Here is a 22833-nt window from a genome sequence, read left to right as displayed (position 1 = left end):
TGAGCTAAATCCCCAAGCCCATAAAGTTAATTATTAAGTCACCTCTACTAGCATCAAAAGGTTCACTGATGTATTAATTCTATGGTGAAACTCAGAGTTACATGTGGTTTGGGTTAAAGGACCCATGATTTTCCTTCACAATGAGCTGAGCATTTGTGCCACTTTTCGGTGAGCCTGATCTCTCCTAGGATCTGTAGTCCCATGTCTCTGATAGTATAAACAGCAGGAACCTAGCTGCATGCTGGTTCCTGGTAAGGATTCAGACCTCACATTACCCTTTTCCATCTCACGAGAACCCAAGTTATGTTAGGAAGTTTATTTTTAGAAGAGGCCTTGGTGCCCTGCATACCTACATTGAAACTGACTCATGAAGGAACATGTTCATCAAAACAGTAAGCAGCAATAAGAGGGACAGCATCGAGAAGACACAAGGCACTGCTATCTATGTGTAGACCATGCTCAGTAGTTGCTTAAAGCCAACACTGAATGAAGGGTGAAATGGCTGAGGAGTTCCCTGCTGGGTAACTGTTCTACATCCTTCTCCTCCTCGCACATAGGCACTTGGTAGTGCCTGTTTCTTTGCCATTGTGATTGGCACTGCTGTGAGGATGTGGGCCATCCTTTGACACACTGGCTTTGTGTCCTTAAGATCTGTACCTAGGTGTGCAATGGCTGTATCTCATTTGTAATACATATTTATTTCAGGAGGGGGTGCCTTATTGTTTTCCACAATACCAAGAAATTCATGTGTATAATTTTTGTTACTATTTATCAGCAAAAATTTATTTAACTAAAAGTCTTGTAAATCTGGCCATGAACCCATAGTTAGAGAACTCACAGGCCCCATGGGTAAAATTACTATAATTATTATGTGAAATTGAGTATCAAATTGCCTCCAAATTCCTTTGTAATACTATAGATTAATGGAGTTCTCAGACCTCAGCAGATGAGTTTCTTGTACAGTGTAGAGTGGGTAACCATGAAACTTAAAATTGGTCAAAATGCGGAGAATTTGTACCAGAAGAGTGCTCAGTCACAAACGGGACACCTGCTTTTGGTGTGATTAGGAAACACTGAAATAGGAGCAGAAAGATTATAAGAGCCAGAGACTAGAGAGCACGAGACTAGAAAACTCTCTTCTGGGCATATCCAAACTGCTGTACTAATGAACTCACAGCCTCTGTGGCTGCCTGTGTGAGACAGTCATAAGGTCAAGCCAGTCAACACTCCAGCATCATGGGTCGAGGAGCTCAGATGCCCTTATCACTAGTTGAGGAGCTATGGACGGTTGATGGCTTCTGCCAAAGAAAATCAATTTTCTTTAAGAGTGTGTCTCCTGGTAGGTCTGCTCTGCTCCAGTGGGTGGCTTATAATCAGCAGTATTTGTGCAGCTCTAATAATAGTCAATGGGTTCTTATTTTCGTTTTGTTTAATTGAAGACAGAAAGCTGGGGGTAGATAGCTCATGAAGGACATTGAAGGAATTGGGGGGAGGAGTGTGGGTAACTATAATAATACATTCTATGAAAGTCTCAAAGAATTAGTAAAACTTGTTGAAATTTAATTTAATGGAACAGAAAACTGAAATATAGACATGCTCAGATTTCATGCATGAACAGTGTAAATGTGCCTGTGGACATTTCTATATTCACAGAGTCCACCCATGAACTGAAGCCTAAGAATACAGAGGATGCCAGGAGCCACTTGGACAGGTTGCAATAGAAGCTGCCTGGAATGCAGCTAGTCCAACAGAGGCCCCAGCAACCAGGAAGCCTGCTTCCAAATCTCATTTCCCTTTTTGTTACAGCTGCTGCTTCTCCCTGCAGGCCAGGTACCAGGACCTGCTCTGAAAATTGGTCAATTTGTGAGCATATCATTGATTTCTCAGACTATGTAAAATGTTAGTAGTTGTTTCTTTTAAAATAACTGCCATGATACTATCCTTCCACAACAGAGTGTGAAGGCCTCCTGTATTATATGGTCATCTTGCCATTGGTCCTAGTATGTACTTATACTGGCAACCTGTAATGTATCCATCTTGGAAAAAAAGAAAATGGTTGAAGAACATAAGGGAATGAACAGAGCCCTATCCATCACCTGGCATTGTAATTCAAGGCACATGGAGATGAACTGCAGGGAGGGTGACTTTTCATTTAAAAGGTAAGTTTTAATAAGAATTTTAACAACTTTGTCACTATTGCTCTGCTATACTGCTTGAGGTCGGGGATGGTGATTCCTCCAGATGTAGTTGGAGCCATAGGTAGGTCCATGTATAGTCTTTGGGTAGTGGCTTAGTCCCTGGATGCTCTGGTTGGTTGGCATTGTTGTTCATATGGGGTTTCAAGTCCCTTCAGCTCTTTCAGTCCGTTTTAAGATTCCTTCAACAGGGGTCCCGTTCTCAGTTCAGTGGTTTGCTGCTAGCATTCGCCTCTGTATTGGACATATTCTGGCTGTGTCTCTAAGGAGAGACCTATATCCAGTTCCTGTCAGCATGGACAAGAAACTGGGAAAGGGAATAAAATTTGAAATGAAAATAAAGAAATGTCTGATTAAAAAAACCACAGACTTAAGAAAAAGAATTTTAACAGCATTAAACAGCAAACTTTTACATAATACATTTTAATTCTTTGAGACTTGTATACATATTCCTCATATCTTCTGAATCTTATCTGATCTCACAGTCAACTGATGCAAATTGGTATTTTCTTGTGTTAGTGTGACTTATTAGGTCATTTAAAACATTTCATGCCCACATTCTTATTGGTGTGGGGCCATCCACAAAGTTTTTCTCAGTCTAATGGGCATCAGAACTCTGAAAAATAAAACTCACTCTTTCTTCCCTAGAAGTCATCAACTGTCAGCTGCTTTTTAGTCAGGCGTGGGAGTCAGTGATCCACTTTTCCTTCCATGCTAGAATATTGACTGGCCTTTTCTCTTCTGCATGGTTACACTCTTCAGCAAACCTCAAGTTGTCAATGCTAGAATATTTTGCTCCTTTGCAGATAGAGGACAAAGATGAATGGCCTCAATCCACAGAGATCTGAAGGAAGCTGCAGTAGTCACCATCTCCCACACTGTAGGACACAAACAGAAGGAGGAGTGTACAACGCACTCCAATCCTTCTCAATTTTGCCTGGCTTTGTCTCACATCAACCCGGGAAAGTACAAAGAAAATCAGGGCTGGTTTTAGAATCCTCCTACAGAATTGCTCCCTGGGAAACAGAGGTTGATCTTCAGCCCACAGAGGTTTCATAAGACTAGGCAAAAAAAATCTCCAAACACCAAGCAAAAACTGCTGAGGGAATAATCAGCTGGTTAATAATATTAGTCAAATGTGGGGAATTTGTGCCTGAGAGAACAGTGTGAGCAATGTGAATGACCAGAGTTCTTATTACCTCAGCATGGCTGAATTGTGTAAATACTCCATTGTGTAAATGTAGCATGTTTTCTTTATTCATTCTTCTGTTGAGGGGCATCTAGCTTGTTTCAAATTTCTGGTCAATATGAAGAGATAAGCATTCAATATGGTTGAGCAAGTGTCTTTCTGAGAAGGTGAATCATCCTTGGTCCAAGAGTGTTATAGATGAATCTTGAAGTTGACTGATTACCATCTCCCTGAGGAACCACCAAACTGGTTTCCCTGGTGGCTGTATGAGTTCGTGCTCCCATCAGCAATGCATGAGTATTATTCCACATACTCATCAGTATAAACTGCCAGATCTTAGCCATTCAATTTTTATTTCCCTGATACCTCAGGATGTTGAACATTTCGTTAAGTGTTTCTCAGTCATTTGAGTTTCCTCTATTGGGAATTCTATTTAGATCTGCACCCCACTTTTAATTGGGTTGTTTTTTTGTTTCTGATTTCTGGAGTTCTTTATATATTTTGGATATTAACCCTTTATTGGATGTATAGCTGATGAAAAAAAATTTTTTACATTCTGTAGGCTGCTACTTTGTACAAATGACAGTGACCTTTGCCTTGCAGAAGTTTCCCCCCATCTTTATTAACTTGAGTATTTCTTATTTACATTTCGATTGTTATTCCTCTTCCCAGTTTCTGGGCCAACATCTCCCTAGCCCCTCCCCTCCCCTTTTGTATGAATGTTCCCCTCCCCATCCTCCCCCATTACCACCCTACCCCAACAATCACGTTCACTGGGGGTTCAGTCTTGTCAGGACCAAGGGCTTCCCCTTCCACTGGTGCTCTTACTAGGCTATTCATTGCCACCTATGAGGTTGGAGCCCAGGGTTAGTCCATGTATAGTCTTTAGGCTTAGTCCTGGAAGTTCTGGTTGGTTGTTATTGTTGTGCATATGAGGTCTCTAGCCCCTTCAAGCTCTTTCAGTCCTTTCTAGGATTCCTTCAACAGGGGTCCTGTTCTCAGTTCAGTGGTTTGCTGCTGGCATTCGTCTATGTATTTGCTGTATTCTGGCTGTGTCTCTCAGGAGAGATCTACATCCGGTTCCTGTTGGCCTGCACTTCTTTGCTTCATCCATCTTATCTAATTGGGTGGCTGTATATGTATGGGGCATATGTGGGGCAGGCTCTGAATGGGTGTTCCTTCTGCTTCTGTTCTAAACTTTACCTCCCTATTCCCTCACAAGGGTATTCTTCTTCCCCTTTTAAAGGAGTGCAGTGTTCGCATTTTGGTCATCCTTCTTGAGTTTTATGTGTTCTGTGCATCTAGAGTAATTCAAGCATTTGGGCTAATAGCCACTTATCAGTGAGTGCATACCATGTGTGTTTTTCTGTGATTGGGTTACCTCCCTCAGGATGATATTTTCCAGTTCCATCCATTTGCCTATGAATTTCATAAAGTCATTGTTTTTGATAGCTGAATAATATTCCATTGTGTAGATGTACCACATTTTCTGTATCCATTCCTCTGTTGAAGGGCATCTGGGTTCTTTCCAGCTTCTGGCTATTATAAATAAGGCTGCGATGAACATAGTGGAGCACGTGTCTTTTTTATATGTTGGGGCATCTTGTGGGTATATGCCCAAGAGAGGTATAGCTGGATCCTCAGGCAGTTCAATGTCCAATTTTCTGAGGAACCTCCAGACTGATTTCCAGAATGGTTGTACCAGTCTGCAATCCCACCAACAATGGAGGAGTGTTCCTCTTTCTCCGCATCCTCGCCAGCATCTGCTGTCACCTGAGCTTTTGATCTTAGCCATTCTCACTGGTGTGAGGTGAAATCTCAAGGTTGTTTTGATTTGCATTTCCCTTATGACTAAAGATGTCCAACATTTCTTTAGGTGTTTCTCAGCCGTTCGGTATTCCTCAGCTGTGAATTCTTTGTTTAGCTCTGAACACCATGTTTTAATAGGGTTATTTGTGTCTCTGCGGTCTAACTTCTTGAGTTCTTTGTATATTTTGGATAAAAGCCCTCTATCAGTTGTTAACATTCATGAAGTTCCATTTATTAGTTGTGGAGCTTAGTGTCTACACTCATAGTGTTCTGTTCAGAAAGATGTCTTCTGTGCCAATGAGTTCAAGGTTATTCCCCACTTTTTCTTTTATTAAGTTCTATGTATTTTGTCTATGTTGAAGTTTTTGATCCATTTAGAGTTGAATTTTGTGCAGGTTGGTAAATATGGTATGGTTTTGGTTTGTTTTGCATTCATGTGGAAATCCAGTTTGTCCAGAATCATTTTTTTTTAAGATACTGTCTTTTTTTCCAATTTGTATTTTCTTAATCAAAAGTCAGGTGTCCATGTGTATAAGGATTTATGTGTGGGCCTTCAATTCAATTCAATCGATCAAATTGTCTTTTTTAATTTCAATACCATGCTGTTTAAAAATTACTCTATGTCTGTCATAAAATTGGAGATTGGGCCTGGTAATATCCAGGCAGTTCTTATGTTATTCAGGATTATTATTTTTTACTTGGTTGGATGGCTTATTTTTTGTTTGGTTGTATGTGTATTTCAGTATAAATCCCAGCATTGTCATTTTAATACCTATACAGAATTGTGTTGGAATATTGATGGAGATTGCTTTTGGTTAGATTCTCATTTTTAATATGTCAATCTTACTCATCCATGAGCTAGAGAGATCTTTCCATCTTCTAATATCTTCTTCAGTTTCTTTCTGTAAATTATTAATATTTTTATCAGACAAGTATTTCACTTGCTTGGTTAAAGTCATCCCAAGATACTTATTCTTTGAGGCTATTGTGAAAGATGTTGTTTCTTTGATATTTTGCTCTGTTGATTTATTATTTGTCTGTAGGAAGGCAGCTGATTGGTGAATTAATTTTGTATCCAGCTACATTTTCCGAAAGTGTTTATAAGCTGTAGAAGGTTCCTAGTGGATTTTAGGGTCACTTATGGATACTATCATATCATCAGCCAATAAAGCTTGGCTTTTTCCTTTTCAATTTTACCCCCTGGAGTTTAGTTGAATAGTTTTGAGTTCCTTTCAATTTGATTTGATATTGGCTATGGGTTTGCTGTAAACTGCCTTTATTATGTTGTACTGAGAAAAGGTACATTTCATTTTGATGCTCCTATTTGATGGAGTACAGGTGTCTAAAGTAGAACTTTATGGCTCTCTGGATCTCCTCAGTGTTATGTCATTATATTTGTCTTTAACTTTGTTGATTTGCATCTTATCTCCTCTTTTAGATGATTTGAAATATAGATTAAAATATTTTGGTGAATAGATGGTATGAATTACAGTGTCTTTTTGTGGATTTTTCTTTTAATGACAATGTGGTGTATTTCCTTATATCTTCTATTTGATTTGGTTGAAGCCTATTTTGACAAGCATTAAATTAGCCATACAAGCTTGCTTCTTATATTCATTTGTTTGGAATATCTTTTCCATCATTTTACACTTAGTTGATGTCTTTTCTTAATATTAAGATGGATTTCTTTAATGAAGAAGAGGGTGTATCCTCTTCTTCTTATAAATTTAATAAATTCTCTTATTCTATGTCTTATTGGGGCTCAAGACCATTGGTATTGAGAGTTATTAATGAGCAGTATTGGTTTCCTATATTTTATTGTGAGGTCTTTAACCTCCCTTTGTTTATTTGCTGATCTGATATTATTTGAAAAATATATAACCTGATATATGTTTCCTTTGGTAGGCCTCTTCAGGTTGAAAGATTTTTTTCTAGTGTTTTCTGTGGTTCTGAGTTTGTAGACTGATATTGCTTCAATTTTGTTTAATTTAGCAATATTTTTTTCTCCATCTACTGAAGCTGAACGTTTTTGTGGGTACAATAGTCTGGCTTCTATCTGTGGTCTCTAAGAGTTTATAGAACATCTCTAAAAATTCTTGTGGCTTTTAGAGTCTACATTAAAAAGTCAGGTGTCATTCTAATAGGTCTGCCATTATATGTTATTTGTTCATGTTTTCCTTGTAGCTCTTAATGCACTTGAATCATTCTGTACAGTTAGTGCTTTGATTACTATTTATAAAGGGTATTTTTCTGGTCCATCTATTTGATATTCTGTATGTTTATAGGTACCTCCTTCTTGGCTTAGGAAATTTTTCTTTTATGATTTTGTTGAAAATATTGCTCTTGCCTTTGATCTGGGTTTCTTTTCATTCCTCCATTTGTAGATTTGGTCTTTTCATAGTGTTCAAAACTTCCTGAATGTTTTTCCCTACATTTTTAAGATTTAACATGTTCATTGACTGAGATAACTATTTTTTTCTCTCTTGTCTTCCATGACTGAGATTCTTTTTTCCATTTCTTCCATTCTGTTGGTGAGTCTTGTCTCTGAAGTTCAGGTTCAAGTTCCTACATTTTTCACTTCCTGTTTTCCCCTCAGTTTTGATATAACTCAATGATTATATTTCCAAGTTACACATCTTGAACTGTTTTCTTCATTTCATTTTCTTCACTGTATTTTCATAGATTTCTTTAATGCATTCATTAATATTCTCTTTAAGGACCTCTAACATATCCATAAAGATTATTTTGAAGTCCTCATGCTTCACCTATGTTGCAATTCTCAGGTAATATTATGGTAGTGTTGCTGGGATTTAGTAAAGACATATTGTCCTGGATGTTATCAACTTTGTTTTAAGACTGGCATCAATGCATCTTTGTTTAGGAAGCTTCTAATTCTCTGTGCTGATATCTTGTCTTGTCTCTGTTGAGTGCATGTTGTGTTCCTTGGTTTCTGTGGCCATGTCTATTTCTTATGGGAGTGTAGTCACTGCGGGTTGCCTGGTAAGAAATGTTCTGATTCTATATCACCAATGCTGTGAGTCACAGCTACAGTTACCCCAACTGATTCTTGGGCACCTTTCTTATACCAGGCCTCTGTCATGTCCGAGAGATATCTGTCAGTCCCCAACCCCGTCACTTGTAGATTTCCATTCATTCTCATGGTCATTTGACCTTCTTTCCTGTTCATTCCCACATTTGATCCCGAACAACCCTTCCCTCTCTCCCACCCAGTGTGTTCCCTCTTTTTGCCTCCTATGACTATTTTATGCCCCCATGTGTGTAAGATTCAAGGGTCTTTTCATGGACCTTTTGTTCCTTTTTAGTTTCTTTGTGTCTGTGAAGTGTAGCATGAGTAGCTTGTATCTTATAGCTAATATGCACTTATAAGTGAGTGCATACCATGCGTATACTTTTGTATCTGGGTTACCTCATTTAGGATGATATTCTTACATTCCATCCACTTGGCTGCAAAATCCATCATGTCTTTATTTTTAATAGCTAAATAGTATTCGATTGTGTAGATGTACCATATTTTCTTTATCCATTCTTCAGCTGATAGGCATCTAGGTTGTTTCCAGGTTCTGGCTATTATGAATAAAGCTGCTATAAACATAGTTCAGCAAGTGTCTTTGTTGAATATTGGAGCAACATTTGTGTAATTGCATAGCTGGGTCTTGAGGTTGAATTATTCTCATTTTTCTGACAAACTGCCAAATTGATTTAGAAAGAGTTGGAACATGTTTGCACTTTCATCAGCAATGGCGGAGTGTTTGTCTTCTTTCTCATCCTCACCAGCTTGTTCTATCACATGAATTTTTTATCTTAGCCATTCTGACCAGTGTAAGATGGAAACGTCATTTTGATTTGTTTTTCTCTAATGACTAAGGACTTTGGGCATTTAAGTACATCTTGCTTATTCGAGACTCCTCTGCTAAGAATTCTCTGTTTAGCTTTGAACCCCATTTTTCAATTGGCTCATTTGGGTTGTTGGTGCCAAACTTCATGAATTCTTTCTAAATATTTGATAGCCCTCTGTCAGATGTAAGGTTGGTGAAGATCCTTTTCAAATCTGTATGCTGCCAATTTGTCCTATTGGCAATGTCCTTTGTCTGAAGAGGTCACCTCCTCTTGCCAGGCAGGAACCCTAGTAGAATAAGGACAACAACCCACCCATAAAATTTTGACCCAAAATTTATTCTGTATATAAGAAATGTAGGGAGAGGGGATGGAACAGTGGTTGAGGGAATGGCCAACCAATAAGTGGCCCAAATTGAGACCCATCTAATGGGCAAGCATCATCTCTGACATGATTAATTATATTCTCTTAAGCTTGCAGACAGGAGTCTAGCATGACTGTCCTCTGAGAAGCCCCACCAAGTAGCTGACTAGGATTAATACAGAGATCCACAGACAAACAGTAGAAAGAGCTTGGAGATTCCTGTGGAATAGTTGAAGAAGGATTTTAGGACACAACGAAGATAGGAACTCCATGGGGGTTGGGGAGAACCAGAGTCAAATAACCTAGACTCTTGTAGCTCTCAGAGACTGAATCCCCAACGAATTAGCATATACTGGTTGGACATTGACCATTGCCCTCCCACCTCCACATATGAAGCAGATGTGCAGCTTAGTTTTTATGTTTGTCCAGAACAACTGGAGTTAGGGCTATACCAAAAAGTGTTGCCTGTCAGTGGGACATGTTCTTCTAGCTCATCTGGCTTGTGTGGCCTCAGCAGGAGAGGACACACCTAGCCCTACAGAGACTTGATGTACCAGAGTAGGGAGGATACTGGGGGGGAGTCAACCTTTTCAGAGGAGAAAGTGAGAGGGGGATGATGAAAAGAATTGTGGTAAGGAGTAACTTGGAGGAGGGGCAGTGAGCAGGATATAAAGTGAATAAATAGAAAGTTTTAAAAAGACCAGAAAGAAAGAAAGAAAGAAAGAAAGAAAGAAAGAAAGAAAGAAAGGAAGGAAGGAATGAAGGAAGGAAGGAAGGAAGGAAGGAAGGAAGGAAGGAAGAAATGGAAAGACAGACAGACAAACAGAAAAAAATAAATGCTTCTGAGATCCTGCTAGGTGTGACCACTGAGGGCTTCAGATAGAATGAATTTCTAGTTATTGAAAGCTGACATTTAGCAGTGAGGATGAGCTAGAGATGGGAAGAGGGTGTTGATGGGGTCTGTAGAAGACAGGAAACTAGGTTGTGCTATGGATTCTGCTTAGCCCCGTAGAAAAGGGGGCAGAGAGGAAGGGAAGGCTACAACAAGTTGTCTGCTCCAGATCTGGGGTATGACTGGGGTATTGACTTTGGAGGAGATGAGAGAATAAGGATCTGAAGATTATCTACATGCTTCCCTGGCCCACCCACTTCCATAGCTTGCTTGGCCAGCAGGTATCAATGCCTGCAGATGTTGGTGGCTGAAAAAAAAGGGACAGTGTTGTGAGAGATGCTGTAGGAGATCAGTGTAGCTTTTGGAAAATGGAGACAGAGAAGAATGGGAGACTAGAGTAGTTCTGCTGCAGACCTGGGAATGTCACTTGGGATCTGATATAGAGGATAGGAGGTAAAGTTCTGAAGGTCGCTTACTGCATCATTTCTATTAACTTTTTTTCTTGTTCCTTTTGCCTGTGCTTTTATTGCATATTTCTTTTATTTACATTTCAATGTTATCCCATTTCCCAGTTTACCCCTTGGAAATGCCCCATTCCATACCCCTAACCCCTGCCTCTATGAGGGTGTTCTAACAACCACCCACCCACCCACCCACTTCATCCCAACTCTTTTCCCAGGAATTCCCCTAAAATGGGGCATGGAGCCTTCATAGGACCAAGGGCCTCTCCTCCTATTGATGACCTACAAGGCCATCCTCTGTGACATATACAATTGGTGCCATGGGGCGCTTCATGTGTACTTTTTGGTTGGTGGTTTAGTCCCCAGGAGTTCTGGAATATCTGATTGGTTGATGTTGTTGTTATTCCTATGGGGTTTGCAAACCCCCTCAGTTACCAAAGTCCTTTCTCTAACTCCTACATTGCAGATCCTGTGCTCAGTTCAATGGTTGGCTGTGAGCAGGTTCCTTTGTATTTTTCAGGTTCTGGCAGAGCCTCTCAGGAGACAGCTATATCATGGTACTGTCAGAAAGCACTTACTGGCATCCGCATTAGTGTCTGTGTTTGATGTTTGTATATGGGGTGGATTCCTAGGTGTGGTAATCTCTGGATGGCCTTTCCTTCAGTCTATGCTTCATTCTTTGTCTCTTATTTCCTATTGTATTTTGTTCTCCCTTCTAAGAAGTACTGAAGCTTCCACAATTTTATCTTTCTTCTTCTTTAGCTTCATGTGGTCCTTGAATTATATCTTGAGTATTCTGAGTTTTGGGACTAATATCCCCTTATCAGTGAGTACATATCATGTGTGTTCTTTGTGATTAGCTTATCTCACTCAGGATTAAATTCCTAATTCCATCCATTTGCCTATGAATTTCATGAAATCATTGTTTTTAATAGCTGAGTAGTACTCCATTTGATAAATGTACCACATTTTCTGTATCCATTCCTCTTATGAAAGGCATCTGTGTTCTTTCCAGCTTCTGGCTATAATAAATAAGACTGCTATAAACATAGAAGAACATATTTCCATGTTAAATTTTGGAGCATCTTTTGGGTATATGCCCAGGAGTGGTATAGCTGGGTCCTCAGGTAGTGCTATGTCCAATTTTCTAAAGAACCTCTAGACTGATTTCCAGAGTAGTTGTACCAGCTTGCAATCCCAGAAACAATAGAGGAGTGTTCCTCTTTCTCTACATCCTTGCCAGCATTTGCTGTCTCCTGAGATTTTGATCTTAGCCATTCTGACTGGTGTGAGTTGGAATCTCAGGACTGTTTTGATTTGAATTTCCCTGATGACTAAGGATGTTGAAAAAATTTTAGGTGCTTCTCAGCCATTCTATGTATCACAGTAGAGAAATCTTTAGCTTCATACCCCATTTTAATAGGATTATTTGATTCTCTGGAGTCTAACTTCTTGAGTACTTTGTACATATTGGATATTAGCCCTCTATCCGATGTTTGATTGGTAAAGATCTTTTCCCAATCTGTTGGTTGCTTTTTTGTCCTAATAACAGTGTCCCTTGTCTTACAGAAGCGTTGAAATTTTATGAGGTCTTGATCTTAGGGCATAAGCTGCTGGTGTTCTGTTCAGGAAAATTTCCTCTGTGCCCATGTGTTCAAGGCTCTCCCCCACTTCCTCTTCTATTAGTTTCAATGTATCTGGTTTTATGTGGAGTTCCTTCATCCACTTGGACTTGAGGATTGTACAGGGCAATAAGAATGGATCAATTTTCATTCTTCTACATGCTGACCTCCAGTTGAACAATCATCATTCGATGAAAATGCTACCTTTTTTTCTACTGGATAGGTTTTAGCCCCTTTGTCAAAATCAAGTGACCATAGGGATATGGGTTCATTTCTGGGTCTTTAAATCTATTCCATTGATCTACCTTCCTATTTCTGTACCAAGACCATACAGTTTTTACCACTATTGCTCTGTAATACAGCTTGAAATCAGGGATGGTAAATTCTCTAGAATTTCTTTTATTATTGAGAGGTGTTTTTTGCTATCCTGAGTTTTTGTTATTCCAAAAGAATTTGCAAACTGCCATTACTACCTCTATGAAGAATTGGGTTGGAATTTTGTTGGGTATTACAGTGAATGTATAAAGGGCTTTATGGCAAAATGAAAATTTTTACTATATTAATCCTGCCAATTTATGAGCATGGAAGATAGTTTCATCTTCTGAAATCTTCAATTTTTTTCTTCAGAAACTTGAAGTTTTTTTTTTTTCTCTGTGACATGTTTTTATTTTAAGATGTTTTTTTTTATTTTATTTTATTTTTTATTAACTTGAGTATTTCTTATATACATTTCGAGTGTTATTCCCTTTCCCGGTTTCCGGGCAAACATCCCCCTCCCCCCTCCCCGCAGCCTTATTTATAATAGCCAGAAGCTGGAAAGAACCCAGATGCCCTTCAACAGAGGAATGGATACAGAAAATGTGGTACATCTACACAATGGAATATTACTCAGCTATCAAAAACAACGAGTTTATGAAATTCGTAGGCAAATGGTTGGAACTGGAAACTTGAAGTTTTAGTCATATAGATCTTTCACTTGCTTGGTTAGAGTCACAGTAAGGTATTTTATATTATTTACGACTATTGTGAAGGCTGTTTCCCCAATTTCTTTATCAACATATTTATCTTTTGAGCAGAGAAAGGCTACTGATTTGCTTGAGTTAATTTTATACCCAGCCTCTTTACTGAAGTCATTAATCAGGTTCAAGAGTTATTATCAAGTTATTATCAAGAGTTCTTTGGTGGAATTTTTGGGGTCACTTATGTATACTATCATCTTATCTTCAAATAGTGATATTTTGATTTCTTCCTGTCTTATTTGTACCCATTTGCCATCCTTTGTTGTCTAAGTGCTCTGGCTAGAATTTTGAGTACTATATTGAATAGGTAGGGAGAGAGTGGGCAGTCTTGTCTCATCTATTTTAGTGGGATGTTTCAAGTTTCTCTCCATTTAGTTTGATGATGCTTACTGTTTTACTGTATATTGCTTTTACTGTTTAGGTATGGGTTTTGAATTCCTGATTTTTCCAATTCTTTTAACATAAGCGGGTGTTGAATTTTGCCAAATGCTTCCTCAGTATCTTATGAGATATCATATTTTTCCTTTGAGTTTGTTTATATAGTGCATTATATTGATGAATTTCCATATTTTGAACCATCACTACATCCCTTGGATGAAGAACTACTTGATCATGATGGATGATCATTTTGATGAGTAGTTGGATTTGGTTTTCGAGAATGTGAGTATTTTTGCACCCATATTCATTAGGAAAATTGGTCTGAAGCTCTCTTTATTTGTAGGGTCTTGGGTTTTTTAGGTATAAAAATTGTGCTTAATTGTGGTTTCATAGACCAAATTTGGTAGCATTCCCTCTGTTTATTTTGTGGAATAGTTTGAAGAGTATTGGTATTACCTTCTTTGAAGGTCTGATAGAATCCGCACTAAACCTTTCTGGTCTTGGGCTTTTATTTTTTGGTTGGGAGACTTTTAATTACTGCTTCTATTTCTTTAGGGGTTATGAGACTGTTTATATGGTTTACCTGATCCTGAATTAACTTTGATACCTGGTATCTGTCTACAAAATTGTCCATTTCCTTCAGATTTTTCAGGGTTTTTTTTTTTTTTTAGTATAGGCTTCTTTTTAAGTAGGATCTGATAATTTTTTTAAATTTCCTCAGTTTCTGTTGGTATGTCTTCCTTTTCATGTCTGAATTTGTTAATAGGGATACTCTGTCTGTATCTTATGGTTAGTCTGGCTAAGGATTGATCTATCTAGTTGATTTTCTCAGAGAACCAGCTCCTGGCTTTGTTATTTTTTTGTATAGTTCCTTTTGGTTTCTACTGGGTTGATTTCAGCTCCATGTTTGATTATTTCCTGCCATCTATAGGTGTTCTAACAACCTGTTAGTGTATGCTATTTCCAGTTTCCTTTTGGAGGCAATCAGAGCTATGTGTTTTCTTCTTTGCACTGCTTTCATTGTGTCCCATATATTTTGGTATATTGTGCCTCTATTTTCATTAGATTCTAAAACGTATTTAATTTCTTTTTAATTTTTTCTGGAGCTGGGGACCGAACCCAGGGCCTTGAGCTTGCTAGGCAAGCACTTTACCACTGAGCTAAATCCCCAACCCACGTATTTAATTTCTTTATCTCTTCTTTGACCAAGTTGTCATTGAGTAGAGCATTGTTAAGCTTCCATATGTGTGTGGACTTTCTTTTGTTTTTGTTATTATTGAAGACCAACCTTTGTCTATAGTGGGTAAATAGGATGCAGCAGATTATTTCCAACTTCTTGTATCTGTTGAGACTTGTTTTGGAACTAATTATATGATCAATTTTGGAGAGGTTACCTTAAGGGGCTGAGAAAATGTACTATATATATGGATAAATTGTTCTATTTGGTTCATAATGATTGTTAGTTTCACTGTGTCTCTGTTTAGTTTTGGTTTCCATCATCTGTTCATTAATGAGTGGGGTGTTGAAGTCTTCTACTTCTATTGTGAGGTGCTGTGGGAGCTTTGAGCTTTAGTAAAGCTCCTTTTATGAATGTTGGTGCATAGATATTCAGAATTAATTTGGAGCATAGATATTCAGAATAGAAAGTTTATCTTGTTATTTTTCCTTTGAGGAATATAAAGTGTTCTTCCTTGTCTTCTTTGATAACTTTTGGTTGAAAGTCTATTTTATTCGATATTGGAATGACTATTCCAATTTGTTTCTTGGAACCATATACTTGGAAAAATTTTTCCAGTCCTTTACTCTGAGGTAGTACCTATTTTTGTCACTGAGGTGCATTTCCTATATACAGTAAAATGCTGGGTCCTGTTTACATATCTAGTCAGTTAGTCTATGTCTTTTTATTGGAGAATTGAGTCTATTAATATTAAGAGATATTAAGGAAAAGTGATTCGTGCTTTCTGTTATTTTTGTTGTTAGAGATGAATTATGTTTGTGTGGCTCTCTTCTTTTGGGCTTGTTGAAAGAAGATTACCTTCTGGCTTTTTCTGTTCTCAGAGCCCAGCTCTCTCTGTGTTCCTCTGAATCTGTGACCCTGTGATCCTGGTTGTGTCCAGTTTCCTGCGAGTCGAGCTTTTCCTGTAATCTTGTGTGATCTTGGGTGTTTTAGAGCACCTCTAATCATGGGAGTTTTAGAACACCTGTGAGTCCAGCTTCCACTGGGTTTTGTGGTACTTGGTGTGCATCTAGTAGCCAAGGTCTTCTCAGGGTACTGGTTCAAATTGGAAGGGACTGGTGTCCCTGACTGGGTGGGATTCCTGCATCCCTGGACCCTGGAGGACCCAGTTATTCCTGGTGTTTGGGCAGATGTCGTAGCCTCTCTTGTGATCAGGGGTGTTTCAGAGCACCTGGTAGCTGTCCTCCCTCTGGGTATTGTAGGAGTATGTGCAGTCAGCGCCCAAGTTCTGCGCAGGACACTTGTTGAGATCAGAAGGGAACCACTGGCTGGGTGGGGTTTCCTGCATGCCTGGATCCCAGGGTACTCCTGTTGTTAGGGAAGTTGTGGCCTCCTAACCTCTGATCCTGAGCATGTTAGAACTCCAGGAAGTCCAGTTTCCACTGGGTGTCGTGGAATGGGGTGCAGAGCCAGTGCCCAGTGTCTGCTCTTCTTCCATTTAGTTTTAATAAAATACTATAATAAGACATGGTTATCTTTTTAAATATGTATACATGTTTTCTTTCTTTTTTTATCTTTATTAACTTGAGTATTTCTTATTTACATTTCAATTATTATTCCCCTTCCCGGTTTCCAGGCCAACATCCCCCTAACCCCTTCCCCTCCCCTTTTATATGGGTGTTCCCCTCCCCATTCTCCCCCCAATACCACCCATCCCCGAACAGTCACGTTCACTGGGGTTCCGTCTTGACAGGAACAAGGGCTTCTCCTTCCACTGGTGCTCTTACTAGGCTATTCATTGCTACCTCCTATGAGGTTAGAGCCCAGGGTCAGTCCATGTATAGTCTTTGGGTAGTGGCTTAGTCCCTGAAAGCTCTGATTGGTTGGCATTGTTGTGCATATGAGGTCTCTAGCCCCTTCAAGCTCTTCCAGACCTTTCTCTTATTCCTTCAACAGGGGTCCCGATCTCAGTTCAGTAGATTGCTGTTGTGCATTTGCCTTTGTATTTGCTGTATTCTGGCTGTGTCTTTCAGGAGAGATCTACATCCGGTTCCTGTCGGCCTGCACTTCTTTGCTTCATCCATCTTATCTAATTGGGTGGCTGTATATGTATGGGCCACATGTGGGGCAGGCTCTGAATGGGTGTTCCTTCTGCCTCTCTTCTAAACTTTGCCTCCCTATTCCCTGCCAATGGTTTTCTTGTTCCCCTTTTAAAGAAGGAGTGAAGTGTTCGCATTTTGGTCATCCTTCTTGAGTTTCGTGTGTTCTGTGCATCTAGGGTAATTCAAGCATTTGGGCTAATAACCACTTATCAATGAGTGCATACCATGTGTGTTTTTCTGTGATTGGGTTACCTCACTCAGGATGATACTTTCCAGTTCCATCCATTTGTCTATGAATTTCATAAAGTCATTGTTTTTAATAGCTGAATAAAATTTCATTGTGTAGATGCACCACATTTTCTGTATCCATTCCTTTGTTGAAGGGCATCTGGGTTCTTTCCACCTTCTGGCTATTATAAATAAGGCTGCTATGAACATAGTGGAGCATGTGTCTTTGTTATATTTTGGGGCATCTTTTGGGTATGTGACTAAGACAGGTATAGCTGGAGTGTACTGGCTGCTTTTGTGTGTGATCTTGACATAAGCTGTAATTATCACAGAGAAAGGAGCCCCTCTTGAGGAAATTTTTCATGAGAATTCACTGTAAGACATTTTTTGATTACTGATCAAGGGTATAAGGGCCCATTTTGATTGGTGCCATCTCTGGGCTGATAGTCCTCAGTTCTATAAGAAAGCAAGCTGAGCAAGCCAGGGGAAGTAAGCAAGTAAATAATGTCCCTCCATGTCCTTTGCATCAGCTCCTGCTTCCTGACTTGCTTGAGTTTCAGTCTTGACTTCCTTTGTCATCACCACAGCAATGTGGAAGTATAAGTTGAATAGATCTTTACTCATCAACTTCCTTCTTGTTCTTGATGTTTGTGCATGAATAGAAACACTGACTAAGACAAAAAGTTATTATTTTATTTCCTATTTATGTGTATTTTGTCTGCATGTATTTCCATACACTACATTAATGTCTGTACCTATAAAGGCCAGAAGGAAGAATTGTGTTCCCTGGAACTGGAGTGTCAGATGGTTGTGAGCAACCATATTGATGCTAGGAATCAAATTCAGATCTTCTAAAAGAGCAGATCCCGCCAAATTTATAATTTCTTCACACAGACTTGAGTGTTATGCTTTCAAATGAATGACTTTAATTATCTTCAGCTTTTCACAAATAGGTACTGTATAAGTATATGCATACATAATATATTTGGTGTGATTATGTCACTATACTTTATCTTATTGAAATCATATAATTCTCTGATTTTTATGTTATTTGAATGTGACAATGGCTCACCGAATTCATTAACATCTAGGCTTTATAAACATATATCTCAATGCTATAATTTGCTACAACACAATTTTGGCACAAAAAAGATAGAAAAGTTCCCCATCAATGGGGTGATCATATCTAAGGAACTGAGAAATCTTAAAAAGTAAAAAATAAAAAATATAAGATAATTAAAGTTTTAGAAATTAAGTAAGTATAAAATCAGTATATTATAGCTTAGGACTAAACTACCAACAAAATAAGATAATAAAATTTTTGATGCTAAAGATAGGCTATGTTAAAATGATGTGTTAATTAAATTTATACAGACTTTCTTTTAAAATGAAGGCCCTTGGGCCAGTGCAATTGCTCTATGCAAAAAATCATTTGCTATGAATGTCAATTTGATGAGTGTAATGGCAAGAACAAATGTAAACATGCATGGATTCCTTACTCCAAAAAGTTGTCTTCTGACATCCACCTATGTGCCACAGCATAAACTCAGCCGAATACACACATATAATAAGTAATCAAAAATTAATAGTATGAGAATTCCTATCCAAAATTCACAGATAAAACTGTTGCTTCAACTAAGAAGAATCTGTAAAGTTGAGGTGGCTGTTGGGGATCATTTCCCCATGAGCTAGCACTTTAAACTACAATTTGTCATCCTTTTCTCTTTTAAAATGTTTAGATATAATTTTGTTTGGCTTGAGAGTACTATTGTATTATTTCCATTTCTGGATAGCACATATTACAAGAGGCAAGTTTCAAAGCTAGGAACATAAAATAGACACAGTTAGTTCCAGCAGCCTTTCCTCCCTTTGTATTTGCAAAGGGAGAAGCATATAAACACAGGAGAATATATTCAATATATATATTGAATATTTTGATGTTTTATGGTAACTTAATCCATCATTTCTTGCACTAATTATGTGTGATATTAAAGTTCATCTATATCTTGGTAGTGTGGACATTAAGACTAACAACAAACGGAATCCCCCTAAGACTAAAAATGCTTTTGTACAGTCAATGATAACATCATGTGAGTAAAGAGTCAACCTTCAAAATGTTAAAACAAAGCAAAACTAAGCAAAAAGAACCCAAAAACTTTACCAATTATATGTATGACAGAGGACTAATATATAGATTATACAAAGAACTAAAAAAAAACTTAACATCAAGACCATAAACAAAAATAATCAAGGTACATAACTCACCAGAGCATTCTCAAAAGATGAACTACATAGGACTAAGAAATACCTGTAGACATCAGAAAACTAAAAATTAAAACTTTTTAAAATTTCTATCTTATACAGCTAGAACATACAAGATTAATAAACACAAAGGACATCACATGTTGGCAGAGATACACAGAAAGAAAACTGATACAGTCATTGTGGAAATCAGTGTGATGTCAATAGAGTTACCACAGGATCCAGCTGTACCACGCACGGACACTATGTCTTACTACAGCGACACTTGCTCGTCCATGTTCACTGCTGTGCTCTTCATAGTGAGTGGAAACTGGAAACAGTCTAGATGTCCATCTACTAATGAATGGATGAAGAAAATGTGAAAACTTCACACGATGAAATTATTATTTAGCTATCACAAAAAACAACATTATAAATTATCAGAGAAATGAATAGAGCAAGGAAAACCCATCATCCTGAGTGAGGGAACCCAGAGCAAAAGTAACAACTATTTCATATTTTCTCTTATGCATAGTTTTTTTGATTTTATGTTTAAATATGTGTGTTTCATTTAGAATACCCACGAAACTTAGGGAGCTAGTAAGGGAAGAGGGTTTGATAGGGGAGAGAATGTTTTTTTCCCAAGAAATAAAATAGAATTAGGATTATGGACTATTAGGAATGGACTATTTAGAACAGAGGGATTTGGGAGGATGAGGAAATGGAGGGCAAGGTACAAAAAAGAATATGGAAAAGGAAATCTAACTCCAAAGACCTTTAGAAAAAGCCATATGGTTACCTGCCAGTGTGGAAGTATCTTGAAATATACACATAAACACAATTAATTTAAACTGAATCACTGTATAATAGAGGAGGAAATGCCCTAACTAAACATCATATGCTACTAAATAAAACTAACACTTCTAGTTAGGTTTTTGACCAAAGGGATTTCACTTGTCCGCAAAAACTATAGGCTGTTTTCAATGCTCTCTACAACTTGATGGCCAGACTGTGCTGCTGAAGACAGCACATACTTATGGCATAGGACATAAAAAAATCTAGCTAGTACTCAGCTGGAAGCTCTACTTCGACTGCCTAGAATTCAGAATGATCTAAGATGCTATATATGCTACCAGAGGACTAAAGTAAATCATAGGTCTCATTCAACTATGAATCTTGTGAGCTATAAGAGCAACATGTCAATATGATTTGTCCCCTAATGAAATAATGGCATAGATGTTAGAAGAGTGACCAACCAGTTTTGTTGTTGTTGTTATTGTTTAATTGGAGTTAAGGTCCAATCTATATTGTCATAGTGTTAGAAAGGTCAATGAGCTGAGTCTAGAAAGTTGAGGTTTCCAAAGAAAAACCTATCACTATTATTCTTATAAATGAACATAGCAATAAACTGCCTTCTAATGATACACTATTATATCCATTCATTAGAGCACCATTCAACCCTCATCAGACGGGCTTCTTCCTGCATAGGTGGCAATTATTACAGAGATCCACAAATGAACAACACAGACTGTTGTGTACTCTGTCCTGAATGGGTTGTCTTTATTATACTGCTCAAAGCTCAATATATATGTGGCAGAGGGGACAGAAATATTACAAGATCTAGAGATGGTGAAGAACTTTAAGGAAATAGCATTTTTCAGACACAAAATAGTAGATGCATATATGCACTCTCAGAGACTTGACAATATGCACAAACAGCTCAGGTCAGAAAAAAATTCAAGTGCAAAGGAGGGCAAGTGTGTGCAAAATCCCATTCCCCTAACCAAGAAGATACTCTCAAATGATTGTGGCAGGAAGGCTGAAAAATATGGGTTTTTTGTTTGTTTGTTTGGTTGGTTTCAATGGAGCACTGGTTATATCAACCACATTCTAAGGTAGGTCCCATTCTCAGTAGTAGATGGTCAACAAAAATCAGACTTTGTGTTTTTAGTGGCCTTTTCCTTTCTTTCCTTCCTTCTTCCTTCCTTCTTTCCTTTATTCCTTCCTTTGTTTCTTGTTTCTTTGTTTCTTGTTTGTTAAAGTAAGTAGCATGTGATGTGTGGTAGATCTTGGAGGAATTGGCGGTTAGGAGAGAGTAGGATAAAGCACACTGCCTGACATTCTTTTAAAAAAAATTAAGGAAAAAAAAAAAAAAGAAGAAAGAAAAGTCTTTCCAAATAAACAAGAAGTTGAGACGCTCATGGAAGTAACTGGCAGATGCCACCTGGTGGTGGTGATGAGAGGTGCTCAGTTTTCCCAGACTGCATTTCGCTGCACAGAGGAGCTCCCCGAAAAGATCATCAGTGTCTGCACCACTTTCAATAGGGAAAAAGTTGCTACAGAGAAGCGCATTCAGCACACAGTGTTTGAGTTCCAGATGAGAATTAGCTTTGAGTTTAATGTCTGGCTAGGCAATTGTAGAATTTGCTATTACAAAACAAATGATTCTAGAAAAGATGAGTAAAGTTTGCCCGTTTTAAATTTTTAAAATCACCTTCAGATACTTTATTGACAAATACATTCAATAATTTCATAAAACAGTGCAATCATTTTTATACCATCCTTGCACATATGATGGGTAAGACACTCTTAGGCACAAGAAATACAGAAAAGGAGAAAGTTATAACCTGGTCCCTAGAAGACGAAGAGGACAGGAAAGTTACTGTGCAGTAACACCAGCTACGGAACAGAAATAAGGATAGTGAAAACGGGACCATTGATGTCACATTTGGGAAAGATGAAAGCAGAAATTATTCAATAGATGTGACAAATTGAGTTGTCCATGTGAGTTATGTGTGGTTAATCTGTTTAGAAGTCTATTATATTTGTAGAAGGAAGAAGCTCAATTAACCTTTGAGACTTACCTTACAGAACTCTTAAAACCATCTAGCAAAACTTTATTCTAACTAAAGTGCATAGGGAATAAATAAAATACATTGGGTATTTGAACATTTGACCTCCAGTTGGTGATGTTGTTTGGGTATGTTTAGGTGATGTGGCCCTCGAGGAAGAATGTCACTGGGACAGTCTAAGAGTCACACCGATTTTAGTTCTTTATCTCTACTTCACGCTTGTGGTTCAAGATGTGAGTTCTGAACTTGCTGTTCCCACTGCCATGGCTGCTTTCTATTGCTACACTTTCTCCTCATGATGGACTCTTCTCCCTCTGATATCATAAGCTAAACAAACATTTCTTTCTATAAGTTGCTTTGGTCAGGGAGTTTTACTACTATAGGAAAGCAAACTTATACAGGTATATATATATATGCAGAAATGTGGGATCTAAATCTAGAACTCTTCT

This window comes from Rattus norvegicus, chromosome 4 (assembly GCF_021556685.1).
Source record: "Rattus norvegicus strain SHRSP/BbbUtx chromosome 4, alternate assembly SHRSP_T2T, whole genome shotgun sequence".
Lineage (NCBI taxonomy): Eukaryota > Metazoa > Chordata > Mammalia > Rodentia > Muridae > Rattus > Rattus norvegicus.
Note: the sequence above shows the minus strand (reverse complement) of the source record.